Source organism: Physeter macrocephalus, chromosome 19 (genome assembly GCF_002837175.3).
Source record: "Physeter macrocephalus isolate SW-GA chromosome 19, ASM283717v5, whole genome shotgun sequence".
NCBI lineage: Eukaryota > Metazoa > Chordata > Mammalia > Artiodactyla > Physeteridae > Physeter > Physeter macrocephalus.
The window spans coordinates 54,794,545-54,819,041 of record NC_041232.1 but is presented as its reverse complement, the minus strand read 5'-3'; positions in this window follow the sequence as shown (position 1 = coordinate 54,819,041).

Sequence of the window (24,497 nt, the reverse complement as noted above, 5' to 3'; positions counted from 1 at the left end):
ACTCCCATCTTCCTCGAGTCTTGACACCAGGACTAAGGTTCTTCTCCACTAATTCGATTAACATACTACACATACTACTTGAAAGTTGACTGGAAGAGCTGTTGTGTTTAGCACCAATTTCCACCAAATTTTCTATCTTGTGTCCTAAAGCAAAACAAAGATAGGTAGTAAAAGTATAATCTGCCTTCAGAATATACTTTTCAGAGAGTTGCTTCACCCTAAAGAAATGACGTCTTCAAGTCTTAGAATTATAAAGAAAATACTGTGCTCACGCTGGTAAACATTATGGTGACATAATAATACTGGGTCTCTTGGCTCCTTTATTAATGAACATTCCCCAGCCATTAAGAATTAAGGTCACCCATCTTTATTTTCATTTATTTATTTTTAACACCTTTATAACAAAGTGAATCAGCTATACATATACTTATATCCCCATATCTCCTCCCTCTTGCGTCTCCCTCTACCCATCTTTATAAATGGGTAAGTGTAAATTAGCACAGTTTACAGCAAATTTTACACATTAATCGAAGGGTAGCTCAAACATCACTTCCTGGGGGGAACTTGCTGATCGATCAGGCCCCCATGACTTCTGCATCTCCACCTTGAAATCTTATAGCATCATTATGTCTACTGTCTACTATCTGTTTGGACCTTGGCATAAGCTTAGATTTTAATTTAACTGGACATGGTACTGAAACCTCAGATAAATGTCAAACTCCTCAATGATGAAAACTTGGTCTTAAATTTTCCTTCATTTAACTCCTCCTCCAACAAATCCCCAGCACCATGTTTCACAGTCTCATTTAATCATTCTTTCATTTGATTATTTGTTCTTCAAATATCATTGAGTAGCTATTCTCACTGCTTATTGAAAGTGGAGTACTACATCCACATAAATGAGATATTTAAAGCATTATAGTCTACATAAAAACTAAAAGAATACATTTACAGTATTGAATCCAACTATCCCCAAATCAGGGTAGGGAAAAAAGCTTCGATAAACAACTTTGTCTGTGGCAGATAGCAGAGTCCTCCAAACACTACAGGAATTTCCACATGAAATTTATAAGTGGCAAGACAGTCTTGTTTGCAAATATATTCCATTGGTCTGAGATTTGCAGAAATCCCAGGTCACTTACATTGTTTACTCGATGCATCTTTTTATTCATTGATCATTCCACTATTTTACAGAATTTAAAAAAAAAACAAAAAAAAAAACCCCAAAGTCCTTAAGAATTCTTTTTTTTTTTTTTGATGTCCTAGAGGAGAGACAGCTTAGTAAACAATTAGAGGTACAAATTAGGTGGCATTGACTACAAGAAGGAATGAGTAGAAAAGAGTTACATTATGAATTTTGTATCATTTCACCTAATTTAGAGCTACCTGTGGTGAAGATGGGAGGATGGTAAGAGGTGGAAGGTCAGGCTGGGATGCTAGTGATTTTCTGATGAAAGACAAGACTATTGCTGAGAAGGGACCTTAGGTGCCAGGTGGCCATGCTGCACAGCCTCGGGGTGCCAATCATATCAGAGTCCATGTGAACGGAGCTGGGCAGCAAGGAACCTGCAGGACCACCTTCTTCATGGCCAGGGTCTGATCTTAGGGTGAATATCTGGGTGTCACCACCAGGTCATTTTGAGGTCCCATGTGTGAAAGTTTTTATCCTGGGCAGTGATGCTATTAATGCCTAAACTTTAGAGACAGCGTCTGTAGAAAAAAACTCTTCACCTATCATTACTCCAGGAAATTATGTTTCTCCTTTGAAAAATGTTACTGTTCATGTGCATATTCTTTGCTTTTCTATCCCTTGGGTGCCACATACTGGATGTGAGGCTTTTTTTTTTCCTGACTTTTTGACAATTAGAGTGTAAAGGTGCCCATGAGAGCTCAGGGTTTGGCAGAATTTTACTAGTGAACACAGGGGTGCCTACTGCTGGCAGACAGAACCACCACTTATTTTGAAAACATTCATTTGGGCTAAAAATGATAAATCTGTATTTATCTTCTTAAAATTCTCCCAAAGAGGAAGAAAAAGGAAAAGAGAGCTTAGATTTGGAAAGCATAGAGACCAGAGAAGAGAAGAAGGTGAAATCTGCTTTTCCCAATAATTTATCTTCTTTGATATTTCCTAGTGGGCATTGGGTACATTTTCAGTCTGTATTTTGAAAGATAAAATGAATATTCCATTTAACCAGCTGTATTCCAGAATCTGCAACTATCCAAAGCCTCATTTTGGAGAGTCAGAAGAGGTGCTTTACTTCATTGTACATAGGTTTTCCCCACTACCTGAAAGTAGAGCATGTCTATGAAACATTTGTAAACCAAAACGGCATAAAGCAAAGAAGCACTTACCTTAGGACACATGTTGCTAACAGATGCATAAAATAAATCGAGGTAAAGCACAGATGCTCACAGACACAGCTCAAAGCTCTGAGGGCTTGATGATGCTGAGTGTAGTTCCAGGAGAAGAGGCTTTAGTGGTGCCCTTCTCACTGCTTGGGGTGGGCACTGCCTCTATAACAAACTCTGCAAAACAAATACTACTTTCACTTTTCCTCTTTCTTTGCAAAAGCAAAAAACCCCTTTGGATTTTGGTTAGCAAAAACAGGTATTAATGTAGATCTTTCATAAGTAAAGTGGCATAAAACGAACTTTTGGAAAAGTTGAGGTTATCTGTGTAAGCCAGATGAAAATGTTTTCTAAGTAAAAAATGGTAGACACCTTCCCTGGGCATCATCCCAGCTGGCACTTTGACAGCTTTGCAATGCTTTCCAACAAGTCTTTCTGGTTAAGTTGGTCATGGTGTTTAAAATGCCATATATGTTACCTAGGACCATTTTTCCCCAAAGTTTAAATATTTTGTATGCAAGAAGTAATTAAATGTTTTGAAAGATAAATTGGAATAAATAAAGGACTCTAAGATGTTCATGGTAAAAGAATCAACAGCTCAATTTTCCCCCAGTGTTAAGAATTAGCTCAATTATAATATGATCATATTATAATGACATGTTAATAAGTATACAAATGAATATTTTTTCTATATAATCTAAATAAAATTCTATGGTATTTGTTCTTAATCTTTTTCTTAGTTAAAGGCTAGGGATTGTCTTGTTTTCTCATACAGAACTTATCTGACTTTAATGTGCATATGAACCAACTAGAGATCTTGTTAAATATGCACATTCTGATTTGGGTAGGGTCTTAGTTTCTTCATTTATTTTCTTGTTGTTATTTTTTTGTAATTAATTTTTATTGGAGTATGGTTGCTTTACAATGTTGTGTTAGTTTCTACTGTACAGCAAAGTGAATCAGCTATACTTATACATATATCCCCTCTTTTTTTTTGGACTTCCTTCCCATTTAGGTCACCACAGAGTATTGAGTAGGTTCCCTGAGCTATACAATAGGTTCTCATTAGTTATCTATTTTATACATAGTACAGGAGTGTATATATGTCAATCCCAATCTCCCAATTCATCCCACCCCCTCATTTCCGCCCTTCATGTCCATATGTTTGTGCTATGTGCCTGTGTCTCTATTTCTGCCTTGCAAACCAGTTCATCTGTACCACTTTTCTAGATTCCACATATATGCATCAATATACAATATTTCTTTTTCCCTTTCTGACTGACTTCACTCTGTATGACAGTCTCTATGTCGATCGATGTCTCTACAAATGACCCAATTTTGTTCCTTTTTATAGCTGAATAATATTTCATTGTATATATGTACCACATATTCTTTATCCATTAATCTGTCGGTGGACATTTAAGTTGCTTCCATGTCCTGGCTATTGTAAATAGTGCTACAATGAACATTGGGGTGCATGTGTGTTTTTGAATTATGGTTTTCTCTGGGTATATGCCCAGTAATGGGATTGCTGGGTCATATGGTAGTTCTATTTTTAGGTTTTTAAGGAACCTCCATACTGTTCTCCATAGTGGCTGTATCAATTTACATTTCCACCAACAGTACAAGAGAGTTCTCTTTTCTCCACACCCTCTCCAGCATTTATTGTTTCTAACTGGTGTGAGGTGATACCTCATTGTGCCTCTTGGCCATCTGTATGTCTTCTTTGGAGAAATGCCTATTTAGGTCTTCTACCCATTTTTCGATTGGGTTTTTATTTTTGATATTGAGCTGCATGAGCTGTTTGTATATTTTGGAAGTTAATCCTTTGTCAGTTGCTTTGTTTGTTGTTTGAAAATATTTTCTTCCATTTGAGGGTTGTCTTTTCATCTTGTTTATGTTTTCCTTTGCTGTGCAAAAGCTTTTAAGTTTCATTAGGTCCCATTTGTTTATTTTGTTTTTATTTTCATTACTCTAGGAGGTGGGTCAAAAAAGATCCTGCTGTGATTTCTGTCAAACAGTGTTCTACCTAGGTTTCCCTCCAAGAGTTTTAAAGTGTCTGGCCTTATATTTAGGTCTTTAATCCATTTTGAGTTTATTTTTGTGTATGGTGTTAAGGAGAGTTCTAATTTCACTCTTTTACATGTAGCTGTCCAGTTATGCCAGCACCACTTATTGAAGAGGCTGTGTCTTCTCCACAACATATTCTTACCTCCTTTGTCATAGATTAGGTGACCATATGTTCATGGGTTTATCTCTGGGCTTTCTATTCTCTTCCATTGGTCTATATTTCTGTTTTTGTGCCAGTACCATACTGTCTTGATTACTGTAGCTTTGTAGTATAGCCTGAAATCAAGGAGCCTAATTCCTCTGTCTCTGTTCTTCTTTCTCAAGATTGCTTTGGCTATTCAGAGTGTTTTGTGTTTCCACACAAATTGTAAAATTTTCTGTCCTAGTTCTGTGAAAAATGGCATTGGTAATTTGATAGGGATTGCATTGAGTCTGTAGATCACTTTGGGCAGTATAGTCATTTTCACAAATTGATTCTTTCATTCCCAGAACATGGTACCTCTCTCCATCTGTTTGTGTCATCTTTGATTTCTTTCATCAGCATCTTATAGTCTTCTGAGTACAGGTCTTTTGCCTCCTTAGGTAGGTTTATTCCTAGGTAATTTTTGTTTTTGTTTTTGCAGTGGTAAATGGGATTGTTTCCTTAGTTTTTTGCATTTCTAATATTTTCCCAGGAGGTGTCAATGCTGTTGGTCCACAGCTCACACTTGTAGCAAGTTTCCCCATCTCACTACTTAGAATATTGCTTGGCTCCTAATAGACACTCAGTAAACACTTGCCAATAAGTGAATGAATTAATAAATGAATCTCAATTATATTCATATTTTTAAAATTCCTTTTGCTATTGTCTCTTAGTTGGGTTAATTACTGAGTTTAGTTAACACAAATATAATTGGTATTTATCCTAGACTCTCAAGTTCTGAAATGTATAGCTTTCCAAGTGAAAAATAATACTTCCTTTTTACAGGGAAAGTATAATTACAACATGTGTTCAGTTATAGAACTTATTCAACAGATAAGGAAAGAGAGCCAGAGAAGTTTTGTTCAAGAAGCCACATGATGTAGCTGAAAATAAAAGTTAGGTGAGGAAGGTGGTTATGTTGGACAGACATGGGGTCAAACCTTCCTTACCTTGTCTGTTCTGTGGCCTTGGGAACTCACTTCACAAACCTCAGGATCCTTCTCCAAAAAATAAGGAGAATTCTTCCTATGTAAAATTATGAGTAAAGACTGAAATAAATTATGTAAATGTTAACTTTCTATTTCTCTTCCCTCACCTTGCTCAAAATGACATCATAAGGAAGTGTCACAGCAAGTTGGTAATTCCAGATCACTTAGTTGCCAACCCTCTGCTCACAGAAGAAAAAACAGATTTCTGTAGAGATTCACCTCCAGCTTTGGAGATCAGATGGAAGCAGGTGGTAAATACTCTCAGGAGTGTTTATTTATCCAGCATTAACTATCTTTTTACTAGTTTTAGCATAAGAAATGGTCACTAGATTTATGTAGCCTAAGAGTCTGAGAAAGTTCCTCCATCCTTGCTACTTCAGAAGGATTTCCCCAGTTGAAATAAGAATTTTGGCCCTGAAATGCCAGAACTTTTCATACATTTTCTTTTTTTTTTTAAGAAATTTTTGTAACTTTCCTCAATAACACATTATTGGGTTGTTGTCTTGATGGCAAGAACTTTGCATGTGCAAATTCAGTAATCTAAATCTATTTCCTTTTCTCTTTTTAGATGGAAATAGATGATACTAAGTAACCCCTTCCTTGAGGAGAAAAGGATGCAATTTTTAATACGCTATTCACTTTATATATCCTCATTTAATTCTCTCAACAATCCTGAGCTGAGTGTTCTTAGATTTATCTTATAGATTATGAAACTGAGTTTTAAAAAAGTAAAATATCTTTCCTAAGGTTGTAGCTAGTAAATGGAAGTGAGGATTTGACTCAAGGTATCACTTGTTTGAAAAATATGTAAAGATAAAGCATGGTCAGTTTGGTGATCTACACTGGACATAATGGGGCAGGATCAAGGAGGTACCTCCTCTCACGGATTAGAATCAAGAAGTAAACCAGCAAGCAACCATGTTGGCTCAGCAGGGTAAGTGTTCTTGTGAGGAACGTCCTTGCCCTGAGCTCTGTGATAGGAGCTCTTGACCAGGGAACCATGAGCTGTTTGAACCCAAAGGCCCCACTTTTACCCACAGTGTGTCACTTCTGAATGTTGATAGTAAAATGAATCATTATAATATACTGTAACACATGAATTCAGTCCCATCTACCCCATATTTCAGGCTTACACAAAAATTAATACAAATATTTTTAATCTTTAGTCAGCCCCTTCATTCCAGAACTTTATTGTTTTCAGCTCTTTCCCTCAAGGAATAAATGGAGTTTTCAATAAATTCAGACTTAGTAACAAAAACATAAAGGAGAAAGACCATTACCAGGAGTCAAACATTTTATTTTTTGGAAGATAATGAGTTGAATATCAGGTCTTGATTATGGAGTGTCCAATAGGACACTCAAAATAGGAGTGTCCTATCAACCCTAGGAGAAAGCACTATTTTTGTGTTTGTTTTTTATTTTTAGAAAAATGCCTAATTTGGTTCATGGTTGTTACAATATAGAACTTTCTCCTAATTTCAAAGACGTTACAATCTGTGTCACATAATTGTTTAGTCTTTGAGTCTATTCTCTGGTATTTTTCCCATTGTTTCAAGGTCTGATAGATTTGTCCTCTCAGTAAGTTTACAAATTATGTGAAATCAAGTGTTGCGACTTCTTCCTCCTTCTCTTCCTCCTCTTCTTCTCCTTCTCTTTTTACATCTATCTCTTGTTTTTGTAAAAATAAATGAAGACCAACAAATAAGTAAGGCAAAACCTATTTGAGCTTCTGTATCAAGGGAGTCAGCCATCTCACTTGCATTTGGGCACAGACTCAAAGGCAGACAGAGGAGTGGCAAAACTTCAGAGTGGAAAAAGGGGATGACTTCAGGTATGCCTTGATTAGAGCCTGTTGGCATGGGAATACTGTGATTAGGCAAGCTAGAAATGGGGCATATATGTATTGGTTAGCAGTGGCTATTTAACTTTCTCTAGTTGGAAGCAGGGATAAAAATTAAGAAAGATGTAAGTTAATAATCAAGTCCTGGCCATTTTTGGTAAATTATCACAGAAGTTAATATTTAGCTTCCTGGATTGTCAATAGAGATAGAAATTTGGCTTCCTGCAAGTCTCACTTATACCAGTCTAGCTTCCTGGCTTGTTTGTTGTAGATAAGGGGGTTGCTTTCCTGTGCAGATTGCTGCAGATGTTGGTCAAAGTGCTATTTTAAAATATGATATGATCATTGTCCATTTGTACTTTCAAACTCTTACCCTCCCCCTTTCCTCCTCTCCCTCTACCCCACTTTCTTCTTCTTCCTACTTTGACATTCTGCATACCAAAGTCAGTAAAATATGATTTATTGAATATTTTCTTTTCTTTTAGAGACTTTAAAATTATTAAATTTGTGCTTACCTATTGAAAAAAGTCAACCAATATAGAGTGTGTAAAGGACAAGGGAAAGGTTACCCCTTTCTCATCAGTGTACAACAGACATTAATTAGCAGTGTGATGCATATTTTGAAGATATTTTAGATTCATATCATTATTTATTTAAACACCAAAATTATAGCATATTATATTTTTCAACTTGCCTATTATTACTTATCAAAATATCATAGATGTCCTTCTAAGTCAGTACCCACCAATCTATTTTATTATGCTTTCAATCATTGAGCTCACTAGAATATAAACTCCATGAATGCCGGGATTCTAATTCTATTGTTAACTGCTGCCTTCACAGCCTTGAAAAGCACCTGGAACATTACAGGTAATCAATGATGTCTGATGGATGAATGAATTTAGGTTGCATCCTCTTTTTTTATTATTATTATTATTTCAAATAATAAAGAATATGTAGTCTTGAACTTAAATGTCTGCACATGTATTTCTGTAGGGTAGATTGCTAGAAGTAGAATTGTGGCAAAATGCATAAATATTCTAAATCTTTATATAAGTATCAAACTTTGCTCCAAAATAAAAAAAAAATTGTTATTAATTTTTTATTTTGTTATTATTTGCATTAATAACAACAGAGATCAGATTAGGTATTATTGGCTGCTTACCCAGAATCTATTACCTCCCCTAAGTCTCACCAATCACTCTCTTGAAAATAGAGCAAATTTTAATTTGAGGTGTCTACTCCTCCTCCTGAAATCTTGTTCTTTAAAGAACTCTGACCCCAGCTTGGCCCCAGTTCAGGGACCTGGTTAGCATAAACCAATCAGCACATTCTATTCTCCTGAGTATCCTTAAGGAATTTCTTCAGGAAGAAATTATCTTCTAAGCAACTCACCTTCCAAAATACCTCTAAGAGAATCTGGGCAACCTGAAGAGCTTCTCCTTGTGCCTTAGGTCCTATCTTCCATTATGTTCAGTTTTCTATTAAAATGCTTATTAGTTGTTTAGGTGTGGGGTAAATTGTGCCAAATCACATTTTAGTTTTAGTTTCCTTGATCCCCTGTGGAGGACAGCCATTTCCTCTCTTGCTGTTGGCCTCTACACACTATGATCTTGGTCACAGTCTGGCTCAAGATACAATTTTAAGCCTAAGGCATGGGAAAAACTCCCTTGTATCCATGTGCCTCAGATACTGTTGCTAATAAAATTGTGTCTGAAAATAGAGTTTAGCTTTTGAGGCATCATAGAGCCAGACTATTCTCTTACTAGATTTGTCTAATCAATATTAATAGATTAATTATTAAGGTCCAGGCTACAGAGGGACTTAAGATGAAGAGACAATGGAAAAACCCTGAGAAAATGGTGTCTCAGTTTCTTGACATGAGTGTGGTTCAGGCTGGCCCCTGCTCAGGGACAGCTAGCACATGTCACAAGAACTAGTGAGAACACAGCATAGGCACAGATGGTGCTGGATGGAACTTGGTCTGGAAAGTAGAAAGTGAAGGCCTGGAGGTGGTTATCTGCGGTGGCCCCACATACAAGTGGTCTGTCACTAGCTGTCCTGCAGGGCTCACCCTGGTATAGGACTGATCTTGGTGTGCCTACCATTGTTCTCTTCCTTTTCCTGCCACCTTTCCCTATCCAAGGTGTGTTCAGACACAATCCAGGGACAACATTAAACTAAAGAAACTTTTAGCTGGATTTGAGAACATAATATGGTGCAGACTTTGTAATATGAAGCATCTCTACTTGTTTGAAAACCAGGCACAATATTTTTCAGGTCTCTTGTCTCAAATATTTCTTGACTCTATCGATCGATCCATATATATATATATATATATATATATATATACACACACACATATATGGTAATATATATATATATAAAATAAGCTAATATATATAGTAAGGATTTATATATACATATACACACACACACATACATATATATATATATATATGTATATATATATTTACCTTTTAGTTGTAGTAGTTAAACTCCAAAATGTCCCTGATAATCCTCATTTCCTAGTATTTGCACATTTGGATAAGCGCCCTCCCACATTGTGTGAAGGTGGCTGGGGGTGATGATTGTTGATGGTTGACCTTTGTTTTCTCTAGTTGTGGGAAGCCAACACCAAGAGAACAGATTCATAATCGAGAAAGTAAGGTCAGAGCCACTGGAGATGAAATGGTGAAGAAGAGGAGTGATTTTTTGTTTGTTTTGTTTTACTGAGGTCAAATGGAAAGACCATTTCTAGCCCTGTCTGAGGTTCAGAACATGCAGCAGAGTCCTAGAAAGTTGGGAGATGGACACAAAATTAATTACATCACAAGATTTTACATTTTAGCTCAAGAAAATGAATAAAATATGAGAGAAAAGGAAGAATGGCTCTTGTGATTGAGGTCATTTGGTTTTACTTAGTTTGTATATGCATGGAATCTATTCACATAATGGGTGATAAATATATGGTAGAGCTCTTACATAGATTTAACTTCTTCACATAGCTTTGTGGAAGGAAGGAATGCTTTTTCTCATTATTTCGTGACATTTACAGTAGGGCAAGAAAAGGTGACATATGCCATATAGCAAGATTCCATGGCTCAAATTATCTGTAGAGATTATTATAATAAAAATGCTCTTTCTTGTACTTTAGAAGGATACATTACCAGATATTGATTGTAGTGCTTATTTCACCATTTGTGGAAAAGTGCTTTTTGGTAAACCTTTAAATCTATTTGAGACTCAGCTTTTACATAAATAAAATGGGGCTCCAAAAAAGTGTTTTGAAAGTTCTTAAATAGTTCTAAATTCTGAGTTCTATCTCCATCATGCCATGTATCTTTCAGTTCTAGAACCTCTGTATACAATTACAGAGAAATAACCCCCTCTACTCTGTCTATTAGATCCTTAGCACATTGAGTCTAATAGGGTGAAAATAGCCTGGTGCAAGAAAAGTTCCAGGGTGATCAAAAGGGGCAAAAAATAGAATATTTTTCCCTTAAGTCAACAGTACAAGTTTGTGTCAGGAGTTCCTGTGTTACTAAGGACAGTCTGAAATTTTAAGTGACTTGCACTTAAAAGCATACATGGTTGTTTCATCGAAGTAAGTGAAATGGATCCAAAGATGAAAGTTTCATTTTTTAATACTGTCACAAATCCAAATTAAGGAGCGGTGTCTGCAAAAACCTTTGATTATAGATCATAAAATCTCCAGCTTATATCAGACACTGTAAAATTGCTCAGTGACAAATGAAATGCCTATGCACTAAATATATCTTTTAAGCACCTTGCAGTTCAGGTACGTTTATCTCTGAGATACAATAGTACTTCTGCAGGTCACAGGTACAAGGTCAGAAATTCTGGTTCTGCTGGCTTCGAATGTAATACTTAATGGCCCATTATTTGAGGACATGGAGCAGAGGCTTCAAGCAAATACCCAGGCTATATTTCATGTGGAAACTTCAGAAGCCAATAGACCAGCCATATTTAGAAATAATGATAGACCAGACTCAGCATGCGCATGTATGGCTCAAAAACCACAGGGACCCACCGAGATTCAGCTTTGTAACAATAGCTTGCATCTGTGTAGTGTTTTGTAGTGTTTCAAAGAACTTTCACATACAGTATCTCATCTGATCTTCACAGCGATATTGTGAAGTTGGCAAGGCAGGAATTATTATTCTCATTTTACAGAACAAGAAACTAGACGCAGAAAGGTTAAGTGACTTGGCCAAGGTCACCCAGATGGCATGCAACAGAATCACAGGATTTGAACATACACCTTCTGACTTCAAGTTCCATATTTGTTACATTACAACAAGCAAGCAGAAGCTGATAATATCTATTCAACTACCTTGTTGGCCATTTCTGGTTCTAAAAGTCTACACTATGGAGTCAAGCAGGAAAATATCATAGGTATTTGACAAAATTGTTTTTCTCTTCCCTTGCCATCTCCAAATGCCTAGAAGTGAAACAGGTATATTTTGACAATGACAGTAGCAAAATATCTCAGGTGGATGGCCAATGTGAGAGGTTTCCCCAAGAGCAGATTTGGATATACAAGGAGAGAAAGCAGAGAACCACTGGATACTGAAATATGAGAATGACAGCAAACAAAGAAAGCAAGTTGATAGTAAATGGGAACAGATATACTGAAAACATACATCTCGATTTAACATTCTACTACAATGAACACCTGCCTTACTCTCATCTAACCCTTTCTCCAGCCATTTCTCATTTAGTGATGCTTTTGTGTACCTTCTTGCTATTTCTTGGCTGTTGTGACACCTACAGATCTATTTCTCTCTCTTCAAGTAAATGAGATAAATTTCACCTTACCACTCTCTGCCTTGAAGATACCAGTCTTGAATCTCACTTGCTCAAAGCTCTCTTTTGCCCTCTGCTAAACAAATGAGTCAATTCACTCCATACATGACATACAAAGCATAGTCTTCAGGTCCTGCGGTGGCATCTTAAGAAGAAATACCAAATCTAAACCTACTATGGCTGATTCCCATCCTGGATACTTATCTTCCTTATTCTTACTCTTACAGCATGCATCATCAATAGACCCCAGGGCTTCTTTTCCCATTGAGCTCAGTCACAGTACCAGATTCCTTCTCTGTCCAGTGTTTTACAAAGCAGCCAATAATTAATCAGAATAGAAATGAGAGATGAGAACTATTTAACATCCTGGTTCATCCAAATATCTTGTGGGTGGGACAGGTAGGGGACTTTTCCATAACCCTTTCCCCACCCAAATCAAACCACGTATGCTTCCTAGAAGACAGCAGCTGTTGTAAGCTCCACTCTGCTTTTCTTATCCTCATTCTAGTCCATCTCAGATTAGTATATTCAGAAACACTAAAATAATACCTTGCAATGCATGAGTGAGAATCCAAAATCTTAAATGTAAAATATTAAGAATCTGTGACTCAAAAGAGCATTTTTTTTAATACTTCTTTTGCCCTGTTATTCTAACTCATGCGACCAAAATAAAAATGCTAAGCAGTGGAGAAAGGGATAGCTGTGTCAATCAGTGACTCGAGTCTTAATACCTCCCATTTTCTCTGAATTTTTCAGAGGTTGAAAGAAAAATTCTTATTTCAAATTCTGTTTGTTGAAAACTAAAGAGAGGTCATAGATGAGTGTTTGGTAATTTCTTGCTTCTCTGTGTAGTGAAAGGCACTCAGACACTCCGGTGACTGCACAGTGAACCTCTAGCTTCCATCTTTCTTTTCACCAGGGAAGCTCAGGGCTCAGATTGTAAGGAAGCTTGGTTGAGATGATCAATAAAGGACTCCTAATTTCACCTTGCATCTAAAATGGCAATCCGTAAAGGCATTCTCAGAGGGTATTGGAAATAGAATTAAGCCTCCTTACAGGAAGGAGAGACACCAGTTTTCCTGCCAGGACTGCTTGCATTACATACATCTCCAAAGGGACTTTACTAGTGAGAGCTTGTTCCTCTAAGGTACTTTGTATTAAGGCATGAGCAGGCACCCAGGGAGGCAAGGAACAGAAATACAGAAGGAAATACATTGAATAAAAAAGTGAATAAATTCAACTGGAAAAGAACCTTATAAGAACTCTGTGTTCGTTTTGGTGATTTGCAGGGAGCTGTGGGAAGGATTTGTAAGGCTGTGCATTGAAATCAAGGTTTCAACGTAGACTGTGAATAAGCAAGAGAGGGCAGTGTTGGCACATCTAAAGCACATCTTGGAGGCTTACAGGCTGAACTATGAGAGACATTTTTTGTTCAAAATTTATGAATTCTTACTGTTGTTTGTCTCATCCCCCCAAACTCTACCCCCTCACACACATTTCTCTTGGAAGTTTTGCCTGACCCCCATCAAATAAGAACCCCTAAAGTAATATCTAGCTGGAAACTTAGCCAGGATTTAACTGTGAGAGAATGGAAAACAAACTGAACCTGGGAAGGGAAAGAAAAACATGATAAATTACTTGTAACTAAATGGAATCATTTCAATAAAAAGCATTTTTTAAAATGAATGAACTTTCTCCTTTTCTTGATTCTAGCTTTAGCAAGAAGATCAAAGAGATTTATGACCTGTGTCTCTTCAAGCCTGATGACAGAAATGAACACGTTCTCATTAATAGTAATTTTCTCATCAAAAGAAGACTGTTATGCAGACAATGTGCATTGCTTTCATGGCTTGCTTGTTGGCCATATTTTTTATTAGAAGTTGGATGGCTCATCTTAGGGAATAATGCACTGCATGTTTGTGTGTGTTTTGGAGGTACTTAATTTCTTTTATGTTTCAAATGTTCCAAACTTATGTGTCCCATGTATATTTCAACTTTCAGATACCTGCCTATTTTGTTGAGGTGGTAGATTCACTGACATAGTGAGAAGTTCAACAAACAAAAGTAAATCTCTAGTCTTTTGGATGTTTGAAGTCTGATGATATGAGAGGATGGACTTTCTCTGGGAGTTTAAATTTTGCACAGTTTTGTATAACCAACTTCACACTGAGATTCCACAGCATTACACATGTGAAGACTTAATTATCTGCTGAATTTGAGCAACAAAAGTCCAAAAAGTTGAATAATGAAAAAATAAAATAAATAAATACAAATCTTTCTTCTGCTTTTGGGAACGGGATGTTTTGTTCCTCTTCAATGAGTAGTTTCTGTTTGCCTGTTTCCTGAGTATATTCACCCCAGTCTGTGGCTGAGTATATATTTAGACACACAAAGAAATTATCAAGTAGAAATAACTGAAAAGTTCGATTAAACAGTCAGTATAAATTTTTGTCACAAAATTAATTAACAGACCAATTATGTGGGACATTATATAACCACACATAAAGTAATGACATATGTTTGGGGGAAGTTTTCATTTTGACTTTGAATCTAAGATGCTACGAAGACATAATATCACCTATGGACCTCAAGTCACCTCGGGCTGGCTTACGCCTCTGCCCCTGTCTATGATCATCAGATTTTTTAACCTTATGTTACTGTACAGATCATTCTCCCAAACTGACTGCTTGCTTTCTCAAAACATTCCATATTTTGCCTTTTCTGTTGCTACATATGCCTATTTTTCTTTCCACTTCTCTGGCCATTTTTGCTCAGCCTCTTTCTTGCTTCTTTCCCCTCATCTAAATATTGAATCCCTTCAGTATCAGTCTTGGGCACTTCTATTCTGCAATTCCTCCCTAGGTGAGTTCATCCCTTGCCATGCCATTAAATGACATAGATGGAGTTCAAGACACGTTACCCCAGTGTGGTACCTTGGCATACTGAATATTTTAACCTAAAGAAATTTGAGAAATGGCAGGTGCAAGAAGGACTCTCTGACAGCCCCCACCTTCCCAGAAGCAGGTCATGAGACCCTCATCTGAGAGGTGCCCTCCCCATACCTGGAGGAAAGGCATCCTTATATCAGAAAATGGAGGGATGCCAAGAGGAATCGGAACAAACAGATCTTGTTAATTTTCCTCCAGGTTAATACTACTCTTAGTTCATAACCTCTTTTCCTGTCATATTTTTCCATGACTTCCCACTCTTCACCAAACCTAGTATAAAAACACTCAGGTTCAATCATTACTTTGGGGCTTCCTGTACTTGTGAAGGTTCCTATATCTCAGAAAATTTGTATTAAATAAATAGGTCTGCTGGTCTCTTGTTAATCCATCTTTGGCATTCAGATTTACAGAGTCCCAGCTGAAGAACCTAGGAAGGTAGAAGGAAAATAATTTTTCCTCCCCTGCAGCATCTATATGCTGATGACTCCCACAGTTCGACTCAATCCTGGCCTCTCTTTTGAACTCCCGATTTGCATAACAACTGCCTACCTGATGTCATCACTTGGATGGCTCACAGACATATCAAAATTAAAAGGACTTAAATGGTATTTTCAATTTTCCTCTTTCCTAATACTGTTTGATCCCAAACCTTATCCGAAAATGCTGCCACCATTCAGCCATCTGCTCAAATTGCTTCCTTTTCTCATCACCCAGCTCTATTAATCTGCATGTCCTGGTGTGGATATGCTTATGTGTATTTTGATAAATATATTCCTCCCCATCTCCACTGCTCTCACCCTACTCCAAACCACCACCATCTCTCACTCAGACTACTGCAATTTTCCTAACTATTCTCCTGTTTACTTTCTTAGCCTCTCCAATCCATTTCCTGTATGACAATCAGAATAATCTTTTTAACTAGTTGCATGATCATTTTGCGTCTCCGCTTAAAATTATTCAACATTATCTCTTTTGCTTTGAATTATATTTTACCTACCTACCTTGGCTCACAAGGTCCTTGCCTCCCTTTCCAACCCCATCTCATGCCTCTCTGCCCCGCATTCACTCAGGGGCTACAGCTCCTCAGACTTCCTTTGAACACGCTTGCTAAATTCTCTTTTAATTCAGGGTTTCTGCACATACTCTTCCCCCTGCTCTTCCCAGGAATGGCTCCTTCTCTGCATTCATTTATAAGTTCAATGTCACCTCTTCCTAGAGATGGCCCCTGACCACTGAGCATCACTGGGCATCCTCCCTGTTCTCTCTGTCACTGTGCCTGTTCTGCTCTGGCAACACCATACAGGAGAACAGAGCACATTTGTTTATTCACTGAGCACTCTCCCAGTTTCCAACAGTGCCTGCTACATATTAGCACCTCAATAAATAGATACTGAAGCAAGAAAATTAAAAAAGAAGAAGGAATGGATAAACCTTCAGGACTAGTATAATGGCTACTTTCGAAGGTGGGCTTGAAAAGGGTAAATTTTCTTGATAAACTTAGGGCTCTTTCAGTCACACATATAGCTTATTTATAGAACAATGTAGTTTTTGTGATTTGTAGGTACTTTAGCATGTGCTGTTTCCTTGTCAAGCCAGGGGCTATCTGCTTGTGATATGGAGAAAAGAAAGGTCACTTGAAGATACTATCTGTCCCCAAGATCATGGCATTTTTTCTTGAATGAATATGAAAATTTCTGCTTGAAAACTGACACATTTAATGTGTCAGTGAAAATATTATATTTAGTTAATACTGAAATAAAGATATTGATTCAAAACCACCTGTCTATGTGACAAGGACTATCTTAAAACAGAACTTATCTGGACGGGCACATATTTTTGGGGTCAGCAATTGCTCCCTTGAGAGTGAGACTGCACTCATGGTTTGCAATTCAGGGTAGCTGTTCCTAGTGGTATGTGTCTTGTTCATTTATACAGCCAAGAGATTTCTAAGTGCCTCACTGCTCTAAGTGGATAGTGAGAAATTGTAAGAGCCAGATAAACCAAAATGTAAAGATAAAAAGCAACAAAGAATAAAACTTAGACTTGGTCCGAACAGAGAAGACTATAGAATGAGTCAGAAAATTTCAAAAAGTAAACAAGGCAGGAAGATGTTCTACGTTGTGATCTGTACAATACCACTCATTCTGGTCACCAGTGCTTTCCGTCATTCTTTGGGTTGCACTGTAGATTTTTTAGCAACCTGTATAACTTGGCCTTTCTATTTTGTTCTAATGGAAAAGGTGAGCTTACATTCAAACAAAGTACTAAATAAAATTTAACTAGAAAAAGAATGTAAGAGAGTACAAAATGAAAGGAATTATGATTCTGAAGTTGCTAATCAAGTCAATTAAAAAATTTGTTCATTATTTCAGCATTATATATACATATTAAATAGTACATTGAGCAAACTTTTCCATATTTAAATCACATATTTTCACATCAGAATGATATGGGACACTGAAATAAATCAATACATGGACAACATCTTTCATTCTGAAAAAAATATACCAATCTGTGAATATTAGAATGTGTAATTATCAAACACATTCAAAGCCAGTGTTAATATATGATTAATGGATGAGTTTTGAGTGGAATCTTGTCCAGAACTTGCTCTCTGGAAGGGTGTTGGTAACGATGTATACTGTCAAAGATGTGGTGGGGGACAGAAAGCAAGGAACCAGGTGTGTGCACTGTTCAGACAGAACATTTCAGACCTGCAATAAAAGTGAGTTTAAGAGAAAATGTCTGCCTGTCTTCCATGTTAAATACACAACACAGGACTACATCCTAGGGCCAGCTGTCCCTAATTGGAACCCTCAGAGGTTTCCAATCCTATTTCCCACCACACTGTTTTACAAATCCTCTTTTTCCACCACTTCCTAAAGGTGGCTGTACCTCTCATCTGGTTTCACTCACACTTTTCTTCCTGTCTTGAACAACCCCCCTCCTCCAACAGTTTATCTAAAGCAAACCCACCTTCTGTGGCCAAGAAGGAAGCTCACATCTTTTTATCAAACTTCCCTGGCCATTTCATTTAGAGGTAAAGTCTTTCTCCTTTGAATTCCTATAAAATAATTATATGTACAGTGCAACTGACAATCACACACTGCCTTTTGACATATCTTCTTTTGCTATCTTGAACTCATATTTGCATTTTGAACTATTATTTTCATTTGCTTTTCACAAAATTGGATTCTAAGTCTTGATGCTAATGTCCATGATTGATATTTACTTTGTAATTTTCACAGAATTCAGTACACTGTTTTGTGAACATCCATTTACAACTGCTAGTTTCCTTCTTTTTTTTTTTTTTTTTTTTTTATCCTCCTGCTAAATTTCCTGCATAAAAGTCCTATAGGGAGGATTTTCCTTCAAACCCTCCAAATTCTTTTGCTATAGGTAGAGACACATCTGAATTTTATTTTTAAATTTTTAATTGTTTTTTTTTAAATTAAATTATTTATTTATTGATTTATTTTTGGCTGTGTTGGGTCTTCATCGCAGCACACAACTTTCCTCTAGTTGTGGCGAGCGGGGGTTAATCTTTATCGTGGTGCACGGGCTTCTCATTGAGGTGGCTTCTCTTGTTGCAGAGCACGGCCTCTAGACACATGAGCTTCAGTAGTTGTGGCACACAGGCTCAGTAGCTGTGGCTCGTGACCTCTAGAGAACAGGCTCAGTAGTTGTGGCATACAGGCTTAGTTGCTCCATGGCATGTGGGATCTTCCCAGAGCAGGGCTCCAATCTATGTCCCCTGCATTGGCAGGTAGATTCTGAACCACTGCGCCACCAGGAAAGTCCCTGAATTCTGTTTTTTAAATTAATTTTAGCATCCCTCCGCATCCCCTCAAATTCTAGCACTGTAGATTTTACTCCTCAGTGAAAACCAGTTGGGAGATACAAGGAGAGAAAGGACTCTGGAGATGAGAATGGACTAAGATTCCTTGGCTGGCTGGGGAGATTGTTTAGCAGTTTTCAAATTTCCTTTCTTCTTGTTCGCTTACATTTTTACCTTTCCTGGGTATCTTCATTTGCTTGTGTCACAAACAGTGGAATCTGATTGGCAGGAGCAGATTTTCTTTTGCTCCTGTCATGCATGGTGGACTCTAGACACAGTAGTGCATCAAATGCTCAGACTCTTCAGACAGGTGTGTCTTTTTGTCTCACTTAATAGATTAGAACTTGGGACTTAGAGAGGGTGTTACCTAGGATGTCAGAACTAAAACTGCAGGGTTGCTGCTTTGTTTTAAAAGAACATGAAATTTGTTATATATTGAATGCAAAAATAAACACCTCCCTCAAAATGAGCTCCTTTAATTTCACTCCAGGTGCTCCCAAGTCTTCCCACCCAAACTCCAGTGAAAACATCATTTCAACCATCCAGCAGTTTTAGGAATATATGCATAAGAAGAACAAAAGGTGGCAGTTGGTGAGGCTTTACGGTACGTAAGAAGCATCCTGTGGGATGAGCTGGGGCAATAGTAATTTTGAAGTTAGGTGCCCTGGCCATATTTTCTCTTTTTTGGTTTTCAAGCCCTCCTACCCCTGTTAGGCTCCTTTGGTTAGGATTTGTGCGAGCAGGCAAATTTGACAGGTGTTCATCATCTGGGTTACAGAAAGGGAGCATGTGAAAGGGTTTGCTATAATGACAAGAATTTACAGAGCAGCAATATTCAGCGTAAGGCAGCACAAAATCCTCTCCGTGAGAGCTGAAACTGTCTCAAGCCAAGCAGTGTCAGTCTGTGCAGAGCGGTCACTGGTTACTTTAGTGATAACGTTGCTAGGATATGAAACTCCAAACGTACTGTTAGTATGAAAATGAGATTTCATATTGGGGGGGGGCGGGGAAGAAAAAGAAAAAAAAGAAGAAAGAAAGAAAAGAAAAGTCAGGAAGACAGTCAGTCCCTAATGCTTTTCCAGGGCATTGGAGGCACTGAGATGACATCACCAGCAGCCTATCAGAGCTCTCCAGCTTTGTTCAGGTTCCGAAGCCATGTCATCATCGCCGATGTAGCCCAGAAATGAAAATAGAACCATCTCTAAATATACAACAATGAGAGTCCAGCACTGCTTTTAAAAGGACGAGAGAACCAAGAAAAACTCCTTAAATCAGCGTCTTCCTTTCATGAAGTACCCATAAATCTAGAATTTGGCTCCTGGAGCCACTAACTTTGGTATTGAATATAGTCTGCTTAAGACTTTACAAACTGGCAGTCAGAGCTAATTAATGCACAACTGAGACCACCGCCCAGTAACTCCAGCTTGCTCCTGGATGTGGGACACAGGCAGACTTGTTCTTCCCTAAAAGGCAGGAGTGGGGTCATGGCTGCGGTGTCAAGGGGACTGTCTGCCTGGTTGGGGGCCGACATGGTGATATAGGACTCCCCAGCAAGGTGCGTAAGTGGCTGTCATTGTCAATCCATTTCACTGAGCTAAAAGCACGGTTTACAGTTGTTGAAGTTTGATTGATCTGTTGATAAACACTAATGTTTTCCAGTTGACAATTTCTCCATGTTATTTTCTTTAATGCTGGCAGACCTGCCTGGCAAGGCCCTATAAATAGCATCAGTGTCATCATCCTTTTTAAGTTATTAATGAGACATCGTGTTTCAAGGGGCTGGGATTTGGGGACAGGTTGTGCTTGACTGCAGTTTCTGACATTGATACCTTAACATTTGCAACTTGCTTGAGATGAGAACATGTTTCTTAAAAAAAATTACAGCCCTGGCCAAATGCATCCATAATAAAAGAGAGTTGTTTATAATTAGTGACTAATTAAACTTTGGAGAGAGGAAAAAATTGCCAAGACCCTACATGTAGCATGTCCTTGATTTGGGAGCATTAGTACTGTCTCCACCTCTGCTTTCTTTTCTACTCTCCCTACACATACCCTGTTATCACTGAGATGAATGAATTCCTGACTCTGGAAATCAGCTTTGGCCCAGACTGTTCTGTCTGCCAACTGGTGACAGGGGGCCAAAGCAGACTTCTCCAATTAGCAGAGTCCCCCATCAGGCAGCTGGACACACTGTGTTTATGGTTGTGGACAGCACACTGCAGCAGCTGAGCCTCTGGCTGAGGTCTCCTGGGCTGAGAAATATGATTCTAAAAGCAAGAAAGACAAATAGACAAGGTAGCATGATATCATTTGAAGACATTGTCTCAATTCATCTCTTCTTACTCCTTTGAGGTGATTCAAATGAACACCAAAGGCATTACACAATAATGATGATAAATCTCTACCATGGTAGATTTGCATCATGGCGGCAGGACCACTGGGTAGTTGGATTGCTTCCTAACGGACATCAATATGAATGGGACATGTGACCAAGCTGGGTTGATTATTATAACAACTCAAATATTTCTCTAGTCTTAAGTTCTTGCATTGCACAGAAATGACCCTAAAACCCTTTGCTGGGCCAGGATTTTCTATTTAAATGCTTGTCTCCAAATCTTCCTTGTAATTATTCAATTATTTCCTTCACTTTGAAAAAATAATTTATAATTACATTTATCTATTTTATTCAGAGTTCATTTTGGATTACTAAATCATGAGTAAATACATTACTATGCTGGTTTCAAAAGCTTCTCTACGTGTTTTCAAAATATTGGGTTGGCCCAAAAGTTCTTTCTGGTGTTTCTGTAAGATGTTAAGGAAAACTCTGAATGAATTTTCTGGCCAACCCAATAATTTAATGAATTTGTTCCCACCCAACATACTACATTCAGAAGATCATTCTTAGGTCTCCTAATATCAAGAAATGCAGGGTCTGATGCTCTAGTGTCTCAATTTCAATATATGTGACCTGACAGCCTGGGAGCATGGAAATATAGAGAAGAATGTACCCATTTTGTCCACTAAGGAGATTTAGCTCAACTGAACCAAAATTACAACAATCTTTTAGTTTCTCTGCTGAGTCTACCTACTTCTCATTCCTTAGCAAGAGAGCTCAGCAAAAATAACAGAAACAAAGGCAAAGTTGAGAAAACAATTTTTATAATAATCTAATTATCTGCCATCTAAAGAATATTATGGAAAATTTGGGTTGGTAATTTTCTGTAAACCAATAACTTCCAGTATAAAATTATTAGCTATAAACTGGCACCAAAGAAACAAATATCTGAGTTCACAAATCTTAATTATATCTAGAAGCACTATAATATTTTTGAAAATAAAGGTTACTAATCTGTTTTCAGTTATAATAAGAAATGGTTTTGTAACACTGAGATTTGCTTTCTTTTTTTTTTTTTTTTTTTTTTTTGTGGTATGCGGGCCTTCCTCTGTTGTGGCCTCTCCCGTTGCGGAGCACAGGCTCCGGACGCGCAGGCTCAGCGGCCATGGCTCACGGGCCCAGCCGCTCCGCGGCATGTGGGATCCTCCCATACCGGGGCGCGAACCCGGTTCCCCTGCATCGGCAGGCAGACGCGCAACCACTGCGCCACCAGGGAAGCCCCTTTTTTTTGTTTGTTTGTTTTTTGTTTTTTGTTTTTTGTTTTTTTGGAGATTTGCTTTCTTATATATAGGGAGATAATTTGATATATTTAAGGAATAAATTTAAATTATTAAAAATTAGTAGATCTAAAGATCATATAACAGGAGGCTTAAGTTGAGGTATGATTATAAAACAATAGCAGTTAGAAGGAGGAGAAGAAGTAGAGAAGAAACAATTCTGCTCATTTTTTCTTGGGTGGATTCTGAGGTGGCTGTCAAGGTAACTCTACAATAAGAATTGCCAGAAGATCTGAGTGGTGTCAGCCTTACTGGGGCAATTCTATGTCCCCACCAGAAAACTAATGTGAAGAGGATATACCACCCCCTCAGCTTGTTTAAAGGAAAAATAGAAATATTCTCAGATGCTCGCTGTCCATTCCTTAAGCATCACTACCAGAAATTGTCCAAAGCAATCATTGGCAGGTGAAACGCAATGGTGGGGTGGTGACAGAAGAAATTGTAGAAAAATAAAGAGGAGCAAAGTGGTTATACTCACTTGATCCAAAAAAACTCTAACAACATGGTTGCTATATAGGAATTCCATAAAATCACAGAAAAGGTGAGAAAAGAAATGGCATGTTGCCATAATTCAGAATAACAAAGAACAATGAGGATATTAGACAAAGCACATGACTGAAAATCCTGGTGACTTGCAAAACTCAAATTTTCTGGACTTTCTTTTTGCTCATCTTCAAAATATGAAGTATATGTAGATGATCTCTATTAGGATTGATGGCTTTGATATTGTATTATTTTGTGTTTAAGTGTGTGTGTGTGTGTGTGTGTCTGTGTATACATCTGTGTGTATATGTATATTTAATTATGTATAACCACCTAAATTATACCATATGTATACATACATACACAAATATATAATATATGTATATATATTCATGTGTGCACAAACGTATAAAGAAATGCACAGCCAATCTGGTAGAAAATTCACTCTCTGAAATCAAAGTACAGCTAACCAGTCATAGCAATCATCTTCCTATTTATTTATTTATTTATTTATTCATCTTCCTCTTTAGAGCAGTAGTTTTAATATGTCTTATGGCAATCTCCAAAGGAAGTCAGCATTTTTACATTACAGAATACATTTCTCCACTCCCAAATTCTTTTGAGATTTGATTAAAATGTCTTTTCTCAGATGTAGAACAATTTAAAACAATTGAAACAAGTAAGGAAAAACCAGTTTAAGGGTGCTGTATTTCATCATCTCAGGTTTTGTGACTCAAAGTAACATTATAGGTGAAGCAGGATTTATGTGGGGTTTTGGGGGGAGGAGAGGAAGTGTACTGTCACTAGTAATCTCTCTTGGTCTTGATCTCAGGCTCCCTTATGCTCAACAGGACCTCAGATAGTGTTGTTGGGAGGTCCAGTGTTTTCCTTTCTCCTCAGTGAAGCACTCCCCAGCAACTTTAAATCAACAGTAATCATACTCCTGGTACTGTAAAAAGAAACCTCAATTATATTTTTTTCCCTACTAGTTCAATTTTAGGATAAGAAGGGACAAGTTACAAAGAAGGAAATATCATTAGGGATTTAAACTTTGTTTGTTACACACTCTTTGGCTGTAGGCTTTGGTCATTACTTGTTCAGACTATTATCTACACCAGATTTTTGGAAAGAAATGTCATACATTCGTGTGACATAACAAACATGCGTGTTGACTGATGCCCACACTGTGCTGTCACAGTGTCCTCCTCTCACCGAGTATGATAGCCTCCCACTTGCTACATTTCTGGGAGAGCTGGACAATGGACTCCAACATAGGCTTCCCTGTCCATGAATG